The sequence below is a fragment of the Peromyscus eremicus genome, chromosome 1 (assembly GCF_949786415.1).
Source record: "Peromyscus eremicus chromosome 1, PerEre_H2_v1, whole genome shotgun sequence".
In the NCBI taxonomy this organism is placed as follows: Eukaryota; Metazoa; Chordata; class Mammalia; order Rodentia; family Cricetidae; genus Peromyscus; species Peromyscus eremicus.
Genome location: NC_081416.1, coordinates 97797359 through 97816207, shown reverse-complemented (window position 1 = coordinate 97816207; position 18849 = coordinate 97797359). Strand labels below are relative to the sequence as shown.

Below are 18849 nucleotides of genomic sequence, written 5' to 3'. Positions count from 1 at the left end.
ACCAGGCGGTAGTGGTATACACCTTTAATCTCAGCACTCAGGAGGCAGAGGGAGGTGGATCTCGGTGAGTTCGAGGCCAGCCTGATCTACAAAGCAAGTTCCAACACAGAGAAAGTCTGTCTAAAAAAACAAAAGCAAAAAACCAAAACAAAAAAGTATTTTTGGGGCACTTTTCTATGCAAATAGGATATATACTTTTAAAATTTTTATTATTTTTAATTGTGTGTAGGTTGTACATATCTGTGTTTTGGTATGTACATGTGAGTGCAGATGTCCTTCAGGCCAGTGGTGTCAAAACCTTTGGAGTTGGAGTTACAGATGGTTGTGAGCTGCCTGAAGGGGTGCTGGGAATTGAACCGTGGCACTTTGGAAGAGCAATAAGTGCTCTTAATTGCTAGCCTATGTCTCCAGCCCCTTCCCACCCTCAGTTTTGAGACAGGGTCCCTCTATTCCCTAGCTGGATTGGAACTCACTGTATAGTTGAGATCTGCCTGCCCCTGCCAAGTGCTGAGATTAAAGGTATGTGCCACTACTCCCCAAGTAGATGCTTTATTTTTTACAGTAAAAAGTTTGTTCTTTTGGGAACAGAGTTCAGATTGGACTATAATTAAATATAATAAAAACATATGTTATAGGAAAAGGGGCAAGATATAATACTAATAATAAAAGTAAATTCTACAATTGGATGATATATAGCAGATTTTTTTTTTTTTTTTTGAGACAGGGTTTTGCTGTGTAGCCTTGGCTGCCCTAGAACTGGCTCCATAGGCCAGGTTGACCTCAAACTCACAGAGATCTGCCTGCTTCTGTCTCTGAGTGCTGGGATTAAAGACATGAGCCATCACTGCCTAGGCACATAGCAGATTAAAATCAAAACAAAATAATTCCAGCCTGGTCTACAAAGTGAGTTCTAGGACTGCTAGAACATCTGAAAACATCATCATCATCATCATCAACAACAACAATTGAGACAGTTTCTCATGTAGTTCTAGGTTATCCTGAAGCTTTCCATGTAGCTGAAGCTAGATTTGAATTCCTTCTGCTTGCCCCTCCCCAGTGCTGGGATTATAGATGTATGCCACTGTGGTCTAGTCTTAGCAAGAATGTTTTTGTTGCTATTTGTTTATTTATTTTGATATTAAGGGAAATCTGAACTAGCTTGGTGACACAACACTGTTTTGTTTTCTCTGCACTGAGAATATGAAGCACTCTTAGGAGGGGAGAGGAACGTATCTCTGAGGTTAGAGAGCTGTGTGGTAGCTGAGTTCCTCTCCTTAGTTCATCTGTAGGCTAGTAACTAAACATTCTAGATGTCAGTTTGCCTGTTAAATGGGGATAATACCAATGTTGTTTAATTTTAGAGAACTAAATAAAATTATTTATGTGAAAGTGTTTTGAAACCTTTGAGTACTTTTATTTTCATACTTACTAGGTAGCTGGAACGGATTTGCTAACATTTCAAGGAAGCTTTTGATTTAAGATATGGCTTGACGTAGGTGGAGGAAGGATGCAGAATTAATGGATACACAGTTGAATGCTGTTTGGGCAGCAGCTCTAGTGAGAGAAAGACATGCATTCATCCCTGTAGTATCTATTTTATTCTGCCAAGTGAAGGAGAAAGAGAACTGGTAAAATATAGAATCTGCTTGATTTAGAATGAAAACTCCATAAAGAGGGAGTCTTGCCTGACTCAGATGTTGCTGTATATTCACTCAGGAATAGTGCCTAGTATGTAATAAACTGTCAGTAAATATTTGCTGAAAAAAGAATTAAGCTTTGGAGTCAGAAAGACTGGGTTAGTATTTGGGTTCTGCACTTTCCTAGCTCATTTTCTGGGAAGGTCACTCAGATTTTTTTTTTTTTTTTTTTTGGTTTTTCGAGACAAGGTTTCTCTGTGTAGCTTTGCGCCTTTCCTGGGACTCACTTGGTAGCCCAGGCTGGCCTCGAACTCACAGAGATCCGCCTGGCTCTGCCTCCCGAGTGCTGGGATTAAAGGCGTGCGCCACCACCGCCCGGCCAGATTTTTTATTTATAAAATGAGACTAGGATTAGCTATCACATAAGGTCATTAGGAGGCTCAACCAAAGAAACCAAACATTTAAGAACCTTTGTCTAGGGTCTGGAGAGACTTAAGTTCAGTTGTAGTAGCTCTTATCCCATCTTCTAGCCTCTGAGGGTACCAGGCATTCAAGTGCACAGACACAGATGCAGGCAAAACACCCATACATGTAAAATGTAAAAGTAAAAAAAAAAAAAAAAATATATCTTTGTATAAAGCCTAGCAGATAGTTCTTAATAGTTCTTTTTATCTTCCCTTTCTGGTTCATAAAGTATAATGCATGCACCAAGGAAGAGGCAGAACTGCTTGTGAGGTTAGACATTAGCCTCAAAGATTTGATGTGACAATGTCTTTCTAATGTATGAGCTCAAACTATTGATGTGATTTCCAGGGAACCTCCTGGGATTAAACAGGGTCTTAGAATTGATATCTCTGCTTTTCTGGATCTCCCAGGATCTTGATAGGAGGGTTTGAACCTTGTCTGTATAGAGGTTACATTTATACTGTAGGTTTATACAGAGGTTGTTCCACTGAAGACTGGACTTGGCTGATGTGGTTCAGGCTCTTGTAGCTGGCCACCAGCTCTACCACCCATTAGACTCCATACCCTCCAATAATTAACTGGCTTTGAGGTGTATTCAACTTGACTTCTGTTCCGGATCAGTTGTAAATTCTCGGAGGGGTTGGAGCAGAGCTTGTTCACTTGGGTTAATCACATATTTATGAGTTGACCTTTCCTGGTGAAAACCTCATTTTGCTCTCATGCCTGAGTAACTCTAGCAAGCTTAACCTAGCATTCCTGAAACTGCTGGAAGTTGTGATAGGTTTGCCTGCCCTTGACAGATATACACAAAGGCTCAGAAAATAGCCAGAACCTCTTTCTTTTGTCTGTGGCTTTAAGGCACCAGGACAGTCATTCTCCTCTTTCTGATTAGCATTTTAGATCTTTGAGCTTTTTCTCCTGGTTTGTTTTCTGAGAAGACAAAAGAGCAGAGAGGAATTATTTGACCATTAAGCAGAAGGGCTTCTATTTATTTATTTTAAAGATTTATTAATTTACTTATGTTTTATGTGTGTGAGTCTTTTGCCTGTATGTGTGTAAGTGCACAGTGTACATGCCTGGTGCTTATGGAAGCAGGAAGAAGGCACTGGATTTCCTGGCACTGGCATTATGGATGATGGTAAGCCACCATGTGGTTGCTGGGAACCAAACCTGGGTCCTCTGCAAGAGCATTCAGGTGCCCAAGGAAGCCACAGGGTGTCTCTTCAGCCCCAGGGTTTCTTTAAAAATATTTATCGTATTATTATTTGAGAAATTATGTGTATGGGCTGGAAAGATACCCCAGTAGTTAAAGAGCACTGGCTGCTACATGTGTGGCTCACAACTGTCTGAAACTCCAGTTCCATCAGGGAACCTGGTGCCTTCTGGCTGCTGTGAGCACCAGGCATGCGTGTGGTGCACATACAGACAGGTAGGCAAAGCATCCATATACATACAATTAAAAAATTATGTGTGTGTGTGTGACTGTGGAGATCAGAGGTGTCTGATCCCTAGGGAGCTGGAGTTACAGGTGTTTGTGAGCTGTCTGACGTCCGTGCTGGAAACTGAACTCAGGTCATCTGAAAGAGCAGGGTTTGCACCATCTCTTCAGCTCCAGAAAGGGCTTCTTACTTGTGAATTGAAGACTCTTGGCAAGCAGCATGTAAAGAATATGTTTCTGGATGGCAGAATCAAGGTTTGAGTAAGTTAGTTAGTCTGAGTGTTAAGTGGACTTTCTGAGAGTGTTCTGGGTGTGCCTTTAGTGCCCTCCTTTGGGAGTTAGCATTGCCACAGGGGAGATCTCAATGTGGGCCGAGGAGAAGGGGAAGTAGGGTTAAGGAAATAAGAGATAATGGGAAGACAAGAGAAACTTCAAGAGCTTTTACTCTGCTGGGTGTTTTACATCAGTTTTCCTCTACTCTTGATGACAACCTTGATGAGGCAGCTGTCATTAGTCTTGTTTTAAAGGTGCTGAACAGAGAGCGAAACAACTTTCCCAAGGTTACAACTATAGTGAATGATAATAGTAACAAATGCCATTTATGGATGCTCATTGAAAGGTACATACAGATTTCTTTTTTAAACAACTTGTCATTTTAAGTAATGTGTATATATGTGCCTGTAACACGAATTCCTAAATGGTCTTAATAAAAAACTCAGAGCCAGATATTGGGGTAAATGCTGTAAGATCAGAGAGACAAAGGAACAAGCCACTGCCATGTCTCACCTCGCCAACTCCTCACCCTGAAAAGGCCTCAGCTGATAGGCCTCTAGCCAAATGGGCTTCCTCAGCCAAAAAGGCTTCAGCTGGAAAAGTCTCTAGCTGAAAGGGATGCTTCTGCAGAAAAGCCTTTTGTTCCTGCCTCCTCATGCCTTATATACCTTTCTCCGCCCAGCCATCACTTCCTGGGATTAAAGGCATGTGTGCTTCCCAGTACTGGGATTAAAGGTGTGTGCCACCACTGCCCGGCCTCTATGTTTAATATAGTGGCTTGTTCTGTACTCTGATCTTCAGGCAAATTTTATTAAGGTACACAGTATATCACCATATGTGCCTATGTGAGTTTTATGTGCACCACATGCATGCAGGTGCCCGAAGGAGCCAGAGGGTATCAGAACCTCTGGAAGTAGATTTCCTGATGGTTGTGTGTCCCCAGATGTAGGTGCTGGGAATTGGACCTAGGTCTTCTGCAAGAGCAGAGAGCATTCTTAACTGCTGAGCTATCTCACTAGCCTCCAAATTTCTGCTTTAATCCTACAAAGGAATAATACTATTTCAGCACTAGAATTAGAGAACTTTGGCTACTTGAGGGAGGTTGGTCATCTTACAGTGGTGGTGTAGGGATTTAAAACTAGGTATATCTGATTATAAAGCTTGTCTATGGCCATACCACCCTAAATGCACCTGATCTTGTCTGATTACAAAGCTTGTTCTCTTAATGTCTGTATTAGTTACTGTTTTCATTGCTGTGACAAACATTTTAAAGACGGAAAGACTTATTTTGGTTCACACTTATTTGAGTGGATATAGTCCATTATGGCAGGGGTATGTATAGTGGGAAGATGTAGTGATTGGCGGCTTGCTCACAACTTGGTGGACCAGGAGACAGAGAGATTGGTACAGAAGTAGAGTTGTGCTGTATGATGCCTGCCTCATAATTGCCTGCCTCCTCTAGCCTTCTGAAGGTTCCAGAGTCTCCTGAAACAGTGCCATCAGCTGAGGACCAAGTCTTCAAGAATATGAGCTTGTGGGGCCATTTTATGATCAATGTCCATACCATTGTTCAAGAGGGAAAGCTGAGCGCCATAAGAGTCAGGCACATGTCTTATTTTTTCCTTTGCCCCCATGCTGTATGACGGTGTCTACTGTATTTATTATTGGAAATAATAAATATTTCCAGTGAGACCTGGCTCTGCTGTCCATTCATAGCTCATGTTATGTGTATTGACTCCCTGTTGTCATTTGCATCCTCTTAAAGGATTTATTGTATGTGTATGAGTGTTTTGCCTGTATGTTTGTATGTGCAGCATGTGTACCTTGTACTTTTAACCACAGAGCCATCCTCCAGCCCCTGCTGTTGGCATCTTGTGCCAGTTTCTCAGCGTCTATCTTCCTTCCATCTTGACTTTACCCTACTCAGCAGTCTAGTTACTTTTCCGTTACTATGAAGAGACACCATGACCAAAGCAACTTACAAAAGGAAGCATTTAACTGGGGGCTTGCTTATGTGACCATCATGGTAGGGAGAATGGTGGCAGGTAGGCATAATGCTGTAGTGATAGCTGAGAGCTTACATTTGAGCCATCAAACAGGTGGCAGAGAGGGAGTGGTGGGGGGAGAAGGAGAGAGAGAGAGAGAGAGAAAGGGAGAGAGGGAGAGAGAGAGAGAGAGAGAGGGAGAGGGAGAGGGAGGGAGGGGGAGAGAGAGAGAGAGAGAGAGAGAGAGAGAGAGAGAGAGAGAGAGAGAGAGAGAGAGAGAAATGGGCCTGACATAGGCTTTTGAAATATCAAAACCTACTCCTAGTAACCTATCTCCTTCAACAAGGCCACACCTTCTAATCCTTTTCAAACAGTTCCACCAAATAGGGACCAAGCATTCAAATATATATGAGCCTACAGGGGCCCTTCTCATTCAAACCACCACACCATCTTTTATGACTTCCCTGATCCCCCAACACATAGCATCTATGCAACACTATTGATCTCTTGCGTCTTCATCCTTCTTACCTTTGGTTACCTTTGCTCCTGCTGTTGCTCTCCATCACCCTCCAGTAGTATTTATTTTGTTTTCTGTAGTTTTACTGATCAATCCTAGATACTTCCCTTTCCACACTATAATTTTCTTAGTTTGTTTCTACTTATTTACTGTTTTATTTTATTGTATTTTTTACATTTATTTTAATTACTTTAAATGTATTGGTGTTTTGCCTGCATATATGTCTATGCAACATGTGCTTGCCTGGTGCCTGCAGAGGACAAAAGAGGGTGTCAGGTCCCCTGGAACTGGAGTTACAGCAGTTGTGAACCAACATGTGGGTGCTGGGAACTGAACCCAGGTCCTCTGGAAGATCACTCAGTGCTCTTAAGTCTAAGGCATCTCTCCAGCTCCCTACTGTTTCATTTTTCTTTCTTTCTTCTTTTTTTTCCCCAATTTTTATTTTTCTGAGACAGGGTTTCTCTGTGTAGCCCTGTCTGTCCTGGAACTCAATTTGTAGAGCAGGCTGGCCTCGAACTCAGAGATCCGCCTGCCTCTGCCTCCTAAGCTCTGGGAGTAAAGGTGTGAACCTTTTCATTTTCGTTTGGTTACAGGGGCATTAATCTCCCCAGGTAGCTACTGGTGACCATATCATCATAATGTCCCTTCAGACTGATTTGTGCTCTGCAGTTTACAAAGCACTCTTCTACTCCAGACTTGGCTTTCTGCTCACCACACTCAGAGAAACTGAGGTATGACAACAGGGGATTACTATCTCCATATGATACAGAGAAAACAAAGGTAAGAGGCAGGTGGCTTCCTGAGGTTACATACTTAATTATGGTAAAACTGAGACAAAACTTAGATCTACTGATTTCTGGTTTAGTTTGTCTCCCCTCTAGAGCTGTGCTTTTTCTTGTCTTTTCTCCTGCTGCCATCCAAGGGCCATTCCAGGTAGAACATCAGCCTCGTGGTTTTCCGAAGGCTTGGGTGCTGGGAATGCTAGAGTAACCTGGAGAGCAATTCCAGGTATCTCTTGGTGGCATCAGTATTCTGTGTTGCTGTTAGCTGAGTGTTCTGACCATGTGGCTATGGCTGCTAGGATTAAGAAACACTGGATTACTCTCAGAGTAGTCTTTCACAAAGATCCAGGAAATAGAACATGATGTGTGGTTCTAGGTAGTTATACAACAGTGGAAGCAGTCAAACCAGAGTTTGAATCTGGCTTTCTGTTACTAGTTTTGTGACCCTGGGTTAATCATTAATCTCTCCGGGACTATTGTGAGAATTTATTCAAGAGCCACAAATTGACCCTTAAAAGTATTTGTTGATGGGGCTGGGGAGATGGCTCAGTAGTTAAAATCCCTTGTTGCTCTCCCAGGGCATCTGGGTTTGATTCCCAGCACCCACGTGATATTTCACAACTGTCTGTAGTTCCAGTTCCAGTGGGATCCAATGCTCTTTTCTGGCCTCTGTGGACACCAGGCATGCACATGGTGTAGAGACATACCTGCAGGCAGAATACTCAAACACATAAAACCAAACCAAACCAAATAATTTGTTGATGATTTTTATTGTCAATATTATTTGAAGTATAGCTTTACTGAAGGGCACAAGGAACCAGTTGTGTTTCTTACCTTTATGAGTTACTCCTGGAGTCTTGATTCCCAAGCATCAGTGATAGCAACATGTAACCTTGAAGCCTGTTGGCTAATAGGGGCTGAGCTTAAATACAGTACCTGAATACTCAAATCTCTTGGTTTTCAGAGCCTCTTGAAGGCAAGGAAAACAGCTTATAGACTGTGGGGCATAGTTTTAGTGTCAAACATTGGGAGTAAAATTTTTGTTTTTGTGAAGGAGTTTGGCATTAGTATTGTTGTTTCTGTAAAGTCAAGAACCTAGTTGTTATTGAGAAATTTTAGTTATTTCTGAAACTAGATACAGCTGCCAAGCTATTTGTTAAGTACTTCTGTATTTTACCTCAATTCTCACCTTTCTCCCTGAAGGAAAATTAGATCCAGATCATTGTGCAATGGTGGTATCTTTCACTCTAGACAGCTGTTTTAGGAGAAGTCAGCCAGAATGTGTCTCATACTCCCCAGGCATGACTTGCTCTGTGCTGTAGGGGAAACAGGATGAGACACATGGACAACTTGGATTCTATTTAAAAAGGAGCTTCCTTTTTCTTGGGACTTTTAGAATGCCTAACATACAGGAAATGACTAGAAAATATGACCAAGGGAATATTGCTCATTGCTACGATGCCAGGTTTGGATGATTGAAGGATGAAGGGAAGGCTGGCTTCCTGAAGAGACATAAAGCACAGTTAGAACACTTGAGGTTTTCAATGGTACCATTGGGCATTTTTTCTTTTCAATTGAGTTGATAGTTATATGACAGCCAGATGTGATAGCTTATGCCTGTAAGCTAGCACTTGGGAGGTAGAGGCAGTATTGCTGCAAGGTCAAAGTTAGCTTGGTCTACAAAGTGAGTTCCAGGCAAACAAGAGCTATAGAGAGAGACCTTGTCTCTAAAACCAATCAAATAAAAATGTCTTGTACTATATAGTTAACCTCCTTAAAGTATACAATTCAGTGGCATGCACTGCTGGAATAGTTGATAATCTTTGTAGCTTCAATTTGCATTTTCCTAATGATTAATTACATTTTTCATATACTTATTGGCCATTTCTATTTCTTCTGAAAATTTTCTGTTTATTGCATCTATTGCATTTTAAAGTTACACTTATTATTTGTGTGTGTGTGTGTGTGTGTGTGTGTGTGTGTGTGTATAGTTGGTTCTTGCCTACCATCTGGGTCCTGTGGATTGAATTCAGATCCTCAAGCTTGGTGGAAAGGGCCCTTCCCTGCTGAGCTATCTCACTGGCCCCAGCTTTTTTTTTTTTTTTTTTTTTTTTTTTTTTTTTTTGTGACAGGACCTTGTTAAGTAGCCTGGGCTGGGATGGAATTATATAGACTAAACTGGCCTTGAACTTGTGATCCTTCAACATCAGCCTCTAGAGTAGTGGGACTACAGATATGTCTTGCCATGCTTTTGTTGCACTTTATTAATTGTGTTGCTTTTGGGTTTTGCCATTCATTTGAATTCCTTAGTGTGTTTATTAATTCCTTGTCAGATACTTTTCTCCCATATTTCAAGTTGTATCTTTAGTTTGCTAGGTGGAAGCTTTTTTAGTTTCATATAATCCCATTTTCCCATTTTTGCTTTTTTCCCTGTGGTTTTGATATGCCTTTCCCTGATGACTAGTAATGTTAACATCTTTTCATGTGCTTGGTGCCCATTTGTATATCTTCTTTGGAGAAATGTCTGTTCAAGTTCTTGGTCATTTTTATCTGAGTTTTTTATTTTTATTGTTGAATTATAAGTGTTCTTTATATAGTCTAGACAATGGAATTCATGCTTTAAAAATTATTATTTATTACTGGGCAGTGGTGGTGCATGCCTTTAATTCCAGCACTCTGGAGGCAGAGGCAGGCAGAGCTCTGTGAGTTCCAGGCCAGCCTGGTCTACAAATTGAGTTTCAGGACATCCAGAGCTGTTACACAGAGAAACTCTGTTTTGAAAAACCAACTGCCCCCAAAATATTTATTTATTTACATATTTATTTACTTTTTCATTTATATTTTTGTGTGTGCTTGCTTGTGTATATGTAAGTGCACCAAATGTGTGCCTGGTGTTGTGGAGGTCAGAAGAGAGCATTGGATTCTCTGGAACTAGAGTTATAGATGGTTGTGAGCTACCTTGAGGGTGGTAGGAACTGAACCTCGGTCCTTTATGAGATTAATAAGTGCTTTTAACTGCCGAGCCATCTCTCTAGCTCAACATTCATGTATTTTAAAAAGATTTATTATTATTATTTTAATTGTGTGTGTGTCTGTGTGTGGGAGTATGTGTATATGAGTGCAATTGTTGGTGGGGCCTAGGAGTCAGATCCCCCAGAGGTGGAGTTACAGGCAGCTCTGAGGTACCTGATGTGGGTTCTGGGAGCCAAACTCAGGTCCTCTGGAAGGGCAGCAAGTGCTGTGAACCACTGAGCCATCTCTCTAGCCCAATATTCATGTTTTTTTTTTTTTTAAATATAATTTTGGAGCAAGGCTTTCTTAACTCAAATATCACTCACTAGCTGGGTATGGTGGCACATTTCTGTAATCCCATGTTGGCCAGAAACGCAAGGGTTTAAGGCTAGCCTTGGCTACATAAAGTCCTGTCTCAGAACAACAAAACAAAACAAAATTACTCACTAATTTAAATATACCTAATCATGTCTTTTAATCTGTGTCTTTCCCTTTTCTTTCTTTCTTTCTTTCTTTCTTTCTTTCTTTCTTTCTTTCTTTCCTTCCTTCCTTCCTTCCTTCCTTCCTTCCTTCCTTTCTTTCTTTCTTTGTTTTTCGAGACAGGGTTTCCCTGTGTAGCTTTGGTGCCTGTCCTGGATCTCGCTCTGTAGACCAGGCTGGCCTTGCTGGGATTAAAGGTGTGTGCCACCACCGCCCAGCTGTCTTCCCTGTTCTGTGGTGGTGAAATTATAATTGTTCATTCAGGCTCAGGTCAAATGTAACCCCCTATTGGAAACTCTTAGTCGCTTTCTGTTCCTTCTTCCACTGGTTATGTATGTTCTTCTATAAATGTTTTTTATAATGGAGCACCTTTTTATTGTCTTCTTTAAACTTATAGATTATGTAGATAATGTCATGTATTACATTGGATTTGTCTCTGTTCTTAGCATGTAGCACATGACCTAGCATTTAGTGGATGTTAGTAAATGCTAATGAAACTTAAACATAGACTAGAATTTTGAGTATAGGCAGAGGCTTACTTGGCAGTAATAGTGTAAAGGGATCAGTGGGGACTATACTAAATTCATTCATACAGTAAATATTTGATGCATACTATATGCCAAGAACACTGCTAGTTGCTTAGTATGCAAGAGAGATAATGCTTCTTATTTTCCTGTATTTAAGTAGGACAGAAAATAAATAACGATGCTGTATAATAGCGTAATTATAAGCCCTAGAAAACAAGGTAAAGAGTTAGAGAGTAATGGAAAGGCCTGGGAATATAGCTCAGTTGGTAAAGTGCTTGTTTAGCAGGTACTAAGTACTGAATTCATAAAACTGGGCTTGTTGGCACATGCCTGTAATCCCAGTACTTCGGAGGCAGAGACAGAAGGATCAGAAGTTCAAGTTTATTATTGGGTAACATGGTCTAGACCAGCCTGGATTGCATGAGACCTTGTCTCAAAGAGAGAGAGAGACAGAGAGAGAGAGACAGAGAGAGAGAGAGAGAGAGAGAGAGAGACAGAGAGAGACACAGAGAGAGAGAGAGACAGAGAGAGAGAGACAGAGAGAGAGAGACAGAGAGAGAGAGAGACAGAGAGAGAGAGACAGAGAGAGAGAGAGAGACAGAGAGAGAGAGAGAGAGAGAGAGAGAGAGAGAGAGAGAGAGAGCGCCGAGTGAGAAAGGTGGGGCAGAGGAGGAGGGAAAAGAGGAGAGGGGAGGGGAGAGAGATGAGATGCCAACACAAGCTTAGCAGAGTAGTTGGAATGGGCCTCTGATTGGATGGCCCTTCAAGTCAGCTCATGGGGGTCCTGACCAAGAATAACACCAGGAAGTGTAATGGAGCTAAGTCCATTATGTGAAGCTATGAAGGTAAAGCTTGCATTGTGTTGGAGATCCCAAGATGTTGGAAATGCCAGAGTCGTGGGATACCTGCCAAGGAGAGCTGCAGACTGGGTGTGGAATCTGTCCAAGAGAGAGAAGTATGTTGCAGTCAACAAAGCTGAAAGCAATTGGAGATCTGAAGAGTGCTTTGATATCAGACATGGAGATGCAGAATTTAGAGTTTGCCCTGCTGGTTTTCGATCTTGCTTTGGTCCACCTTTCCTTATTATGCTCCCTTTCCTCCCTTTGGAATGGTAATATATATTCTGTGTCATTGTATGTTAGAAATATGTGATCTACTTTTTGATTTTGATTTTATAGGGATTTACTGTGAAGAGATTACCATATGTCTCAAAAGAGATTGAACTTTGAACTTTTAGACAGTGTTGAGACTGAGATAGACTATGGGAACTTTTGAAGTTGAACTGAATACATTTTTTTCATAATGTTATGACTGTAAGTGTATGAGGGCTATGGAGTGGTATGTGGATTTGAATAAGAATGGCCCCCATAAGATCATATATTTGAATGCTTGGTTACCAGGGAGTGGCACTATTGAAAGGATTAAAAGGATTAGGAGGTGTGACTTTGTTGGAGGATGTGTGTCACTGGGGGTGGGCATTGAGCTTTCAAAAGCCCATACCAAGTCCAGTGTCTCTATTTCAGCCTACTGATTAGGTTATAGCTCTCAGCTACTGCTCCAGTGCCATGTGTGCTGCCATGCTCCCCACTATGATCACAATGGACTAAACCTCTGAAACTGTAAGCAAGTTCCCGATTAGATACCTTCTTTTGTAGGAGTTGCTATGGTCATGGTGTCTCTTCACAGCAGTAGAACAGTGACTAGGACAGGAGTGTTCCCTGGGAACCAGCTGGAAACTTGGAGAAAGCAAAATACTGAAGCCTGTGGGAGCAATTGGGCAAGGAATACAAGTGACAGGCTTTTTTATTTTTTAGACAGGGTCTTTCTATGTTGCTCAGGCTGGTTTCGAACTCCTGGACCCCAGTGGTCCTTGTGCTTCAGCCCATGAGTAGTAGCTAGGACCTACTATTATTACACCTGGCTGACAGGAATGTTTTCATCTCACAGTAAGAAATTATGATATTTAGGGAAATTGTGGTTTTTTTTTTCCTAGCCTGTAAACAGATACTGCTGTACTTCCTTATGGTTGGTATTGTGTTTTGTACCATATAAAGAGAGATAGTTATATAATCAAGGAATCTCCAAACACACCAACACGATGAAGCAAACACTTAGGATGACAGGTAGTTCAGAGGCCAGTTTCTGATCATCCAGTCAGAAGAGGGAGAGATGTCTATGAGGTTGGTAATAAGAAAAGAATCTTGGGAAATCCACCCTCAGTCCAAGGCTAAAGGACAGCTTGCACTGGGTGAAGGCCTCCAGGGGGGAGAAGGCAGGAAACACTTTTGAACTTTTGCTCCTGTCTTGTTATTATATCTTCTAAGTTCTACTCTGTTCTACAAACCAGTCCTTAAGCATCTTTTCTGAGCCTGGCCCTGCTCTTGCAGAACTGTAAACATGCATAATGAAATGTAGAACCTGCTTCTTAAGTGTTTACTGTAATCCAGGAGGTAGGTCTAGGAAGAGTTGACTATCATACATGGCTTAAGGCATATCACAAACAAGAGGTGGACTTGGTATGTGAGACTGCAGACTGACTCTGCCTTGAGATTAGGTATACTCTAGACTGTATTAGAAAAGGATCTAAATGAGGCATCTGTTAAGGTCGTCGTGGTGAGATGCAGCAGAGGTACAGATATTCTTGGGGTGTAGACTGTTCTTTAGCCTTTCATTCCACCTTCAGATTTAATGGCCTGTGTCCTGGAATATTTTCCTTCCTGTTACCTCTCCAAGCACTGGTAGAGGGACTGGAGAAGGTGTCCTATTGCTGTTTTGGAAAGATGAATCCTGGTTGGTGCCAGAGCTATACTAGTTGCTATGGGACTGGAAACAGGTGAGGCTTAGCTCTGCTTAAGTTGCTGAGCTAGGTGTTTGTCCTCTTCGGCAAGCCTAAGGCTTGCCTTTGCTGTAAGCTGGATGTAGTCTGTAGAGCTTGTTTTCCATTGGTGCTGTTGTTAGTTTTGAAACCCCATAAGGTGTAATGAGAGAGATGCTTTTGTGGGATTCAAGCTTTTGCTAGATCCCTTTGTCAGGATATGTTCCCAGCCCTTTCCCAGGAGATCAGCTTTTCCAAACAAACAGTACTAAAAGGAAGGAACACTTCCCTTCTCTCAATGTGCAGTGTAGGAAATGTAAGTGTGGCTATTCAGCTTAAGATTACCACCCATGTCTTAAATAGAGATGTGTATAGTTAGAAACATTTCCATATGGTCCTTTTCTGTTTGTTTGTTTTTTTGAGACAGGTTTCTCTGTGTAGCCCTGGCTGTCCTGGAACTCACTCTGTAGACCACTCTGGCCTTGAACTCCAAGATCCACCTACCTCTGCCCCCCGAATCCTGGGAATAAGGGTGTGTGCCACACCTGGCCCATATTGTCCTTAAAGCAGCTTTGAGGAATTATCTGAATCCTTGTCATCTCAATGGCCAAGCTTAACTGTAAGAGATGGGAAGCTCTGTAAATGTATAGACTTCTTGCTGGCCAAGGACTTGGTCACTTTCTATACATGTTTACTTCCAGGGCTCATAAAGCAGCCCTGCAATACTGGGAAGTAACTTGTCAGTGGTCCGTGTTCAGGATTTGTCCTGGACTTCTCTATTTAGCAAGTACTTACTGTGTACAAGGTAGTTATGGGCTATGGAGGGTATCATACTAAGTGAGCTGAAGATCGAACCCAGGGCCTTGCGCTTGCTAGGCAAGCACTCTACCACTGAGCTCAATCCCCAACCCTCTAAGTGCTCAATCTTAACAGAAACATTTAAGATTATTATTGAAGCTCCACAGATTAATCATTTCTTGTGGTTTAGTAATTACCAAGGGACTGGAGAGATTCTCCAGCAATTAAGAGCACAGGCTGATCTTCCAGAGGACCTGGGTTTGATTCCCAGCACCCATGTGATGGCTCACAACTGTCTGTAACTCCAGCCCCAGGGGATCTAATGCCTTCTTTTGGCCTCTGTGGGCATTGCATATACATGGTGCACAGACAAATACAGGCAAAACACCAATATACATAAAAATAAATAAAATTTAAAAAGTAAGTATTGATAGTAGGAGAAGCTATTTTAAAATGTTTTATTATTGTGTGCGTGCGTGCGTGCGTGCGTGCGTGTGAATGTGTGTGTCAAGGTACACATGTTGAAATCAGAGAACAGCTCTTGGGAGTCAGTTTTTCCTTCCTTATGGCTTTCAGGTATCCAACTCAGGTTTTCAGGCTTATATGGCAAAGCACTTTTAGTTGCTGAGCATCTTGCTGGCATAACAACCTGTCCCCCTTCTTTTAAACAGGAGTCAAGACAAGGCTTGTGAGAAGGGAACATGCATTGTTACATAACTACCATGTGCCAAATATGTGTTTACTGATTTCATGTCCTTTTTAAGGCAGGGAGGGCATTGTGTCATGTAGTCCAGGCTGCCCTCAAACTTGTTATGTAGCTGAGACTGGCCTTGAAGTCCTGATCCTCCTGCCTCAGTGCTGGGATTAGAGACATGTACCACCACATCTGGCTTTTCACAGACATTTAATTTTTGTGTGCATGTTTTTGCTTTCTTTGAGACAGTGTCTCACTGTCTCATAGTCCAGGCTGACCACAACTAATCATGTAGCTCAGATTGGCCTCAAACTTGCATGGATCCTTCAGCCTCATGCTTTTGAGTGCTCAGATTACAGGTGTGCACCACCATGCCCAGTTAACATTTAATTTTAATTCAGTGTTCTGAAAAGATCAATGGTATCAATATCTTATAGACAGATGAGCAAAATAAGATGCTAAATTAATTGACTAAAGCCATTTTCTGCTAACTGCACTGAGGCTCTTTCTTGAGGATCTGTCCTATGTCCTGACAAACACATAAAAGGATGCTTATGCCTTGCTTTTAGTATTGTAGGGGTTAATTGGCCAGTCTAAATCATTTCAAAGTTAATTTGTGAGAGCTGTGTTGCTCAGGGAATGCTATGTATAGCCCTCAACTCTTGTTCTTTTCTCCTTTACCTGTAGCTCCTTACTGGAATCTCCCTTACCATCTGGTCCAGGCCGTCTGTTGTTTTTAAGATTCATTTATTTTTATTTTATGTGTTTTGGCTGTGTGTCTGTCTGTATACCACATATGTGCATGCAGTACCCATTGAGGCCAGAAAAGGATGTTAGATCCCCTGGGACTGGAGTTACATACAATTGTGAGCTGCCATGTGGGTGCTGAGAATCAAACCCAGGTCCTCTGGAAGAGCAGCCAGTGCTCTTAACCATTGAGCCATCTCTCCATCCTATATATAAATATTTTTTCTTGCCACCTTGTAGATAACTGGGCTATACTATCATTTTTGGACATCAGCTGTCACATCTATAAAATGAAGCTAATAATAGATAGGTGTTTTACATTCTGGAAGCAGTCAGTGTAGGTAGTGATCTCTGGAGAAATTTCTGGTTTTCCGAAATATATGATTTTTGTGATCATCCTCTTCTGCTTCTAATATAGGGAATGACATCCAGAAGCTTTAAATTGGTCATGGAGATCACTGAGAGTATCTTATGGCCCCTAATTGTTTAGAAATGTTGGATTACATACTCAGCATCCCTAGCAGAGGATGGAGGACAATCTCAGATGTTATTTCTCAGGCACTATCTATTTGTTTTTTTTCAGACAGGATCTCATACTGGCCTGGAACTTGCCAAGTAGGCTAGGCTGGCTATCCAGGGGGCACCAGGGATGCACCTTTGGTAGCCTTCCCAGTACTAGAATCACAAGTACATCCCATATTATTATTAATCATTATTATTATTTAATATGGATTCTGGCTGTCCAGCTGGTCCTGTACTTGAAAGGCAAGCATGCTACTAGCTCCTCAGCCCTCTGAGTTTCTCTTGAAAGTGAGGATCATGGACTAAATCAGTCATCTCAGACTGATAGTGAGGGGAGGATTTGACAAAAGGATTATTTTTATTTGCTTTTGCTTTTGTTTTTTAATAAAGGCTTCACATAGTCCAGGGTAACCATGAATTCTCTATGTTGCTAAGGATGATATTGAACTCTGTATCCTCCTTCCTTCACCTCCCAAGTGCTGGAATTTCAGGTATGCATTATCATGCCTGGCAAAGGTGCTGATGAATTTTAACCAGTGTGTGTTCCTATCCAACTGTCTAGCTCAACTACAGATACAGGACTAGGAGTGTCGCTTAGTGGTAATTGCTTACATAGCATATACAAGGCCCTGGGTTAGACTCCCTGTCCCCCGGCCATCCAAACTCACACATAAAAATACCTAAACAAGCAAGCAAACCAATAAAGCCAATTGTGGATATATTTTTGTATCTCTAGAGTCTAGCAGAGAGGTCAGCAAACATTTCCTGTGAAGGGCCAGATAGTAAATGTTTCAGACTTTATGGAGCCACATAGCAAGTTGTTGGAGGGAAGCAGCTACAGACAGAAAAGAAATGAGTGTGCATGGTTGTGGTCTAATAAAACTTACTTACAGAAATAGGTGTTGGGCAGGATTTGGCTGAGGGCTACAGTTTGCTTATTCTTTGTCAAGTCAATATCCAAAGATAAAAGAGAAATTCAGTAAATGTTGAATTGTGCACAAAGACTTTGATCCAGAAACTCGTCTCCCCACAAGCCAAGACAAGGTTTCTCTGTGTAGCTCTGGTTATCCTGGAACTCATTCTGTAAACCAGGCTGGTCTTGAACTCAGAGATCTGCCTGCGTTTGCCTCCCAAGAGCTGGGATTATAGGCATGTACCACCACACCAGGCAAGAAACTTTAAAAAATTTCATCAGGTGCAGCTTGTATCCTAGGGTAGCTTTGTGCTTTGTAGGGTGCATTCTAGAGTGGGATGCCTTTCAACAAAATTACTGTGTTCATCAAGGAATAAGAATGAGTTCTACAGAGTGAGTTCCAGGATAGCCAAGGCTACACACAGAGAATCTCTCTCTTGGAAAAACCAGGAAAAAAAAATCATATTTTCCAAAACTCTCGTAATCTTGGTGGTCGATGGTCTCTGGAACCTTGGGAATCCATAAAAGCAGTAAAAACGATGTGTTTGTGTGGAAGCCATGTACCATAGACTGTGTCTTGTTCATTTCACCACTAGTGCCTAGCTAGTATGGATGGATAAGGATGCTTAATAAATACTTGTTCTTGAATGAATAAATGAATTTAAATTGCTTTTAAGATCTTAATAAGCCTAGTAGAAATTGTGTATTTATATCTAAGTAGTCTTTGTTTTTTTGACTTAAATTATGCCAGTTTTGAGATTCTAATAGTTTGCTTATGCTGATAGGTTCTTTGGTAATTGACAGCATTGTAGGACATAAACCTGTCCAGTGAGGGATTACCTTGGTCGTAAGAATAGAGCCTAAACAGGCAGTTGTCAGCAGGGGCTAGTACTTGAATGCTAGTGCATTTACTTTATTTTCTTGCTCATTAGAAACATTAGTTCAAAACAATATTGTTATGAAACATTGTTTTGTTTTGAGACAGTGTCTCTCTATGTAGCCCTAGCTATCCTGGAACTCATTATATAGACTAGGCTGGCCTGGAACTCACAGAGATCTGCCTGCCTCTGCCTCCTAAGTGCTAGGTTTAAAGGCATGCACCACCACACCCAGCATGAAGTTTTGATAATTGTATATAGTTGGTTAAAATCTAGATCAACATTTTGAAAATTGTATATAGTTGGTTAAAATCTAGATCAACATTTTGAAAAGAAAAAGTAGTGATAATAAACACAGCTGGAAAG

General features: G+C 41.4%; 1 protein-coding gene across 5 annotated transcripts in view; it reads left to right on the top strand.

The window, feature by feature from the left end:
- The window catches only part of Stim1 (stromal interaction molecule 1), a 181457-nt gene that overhangs the window by 24555 nt on the left and 138053 nt on the right, over positions 1–18849 (top strand). Inside the window, exon 1 of one of the 5 annotated variants that reach the window (XM_059269623.1) lies at positions 6975–7095. The exons of the other annotated variants lie outside the window; for them this stretch is intronic. The gene's annotated coding sequence lies outside the window, so the exon portion shown is untranslated. Of the gene's footprint in view, positions 1–6974; positions 7096–18849 lie in introns of those variants that run through there. 5 annotated transcript variants of the gene reach the window in all.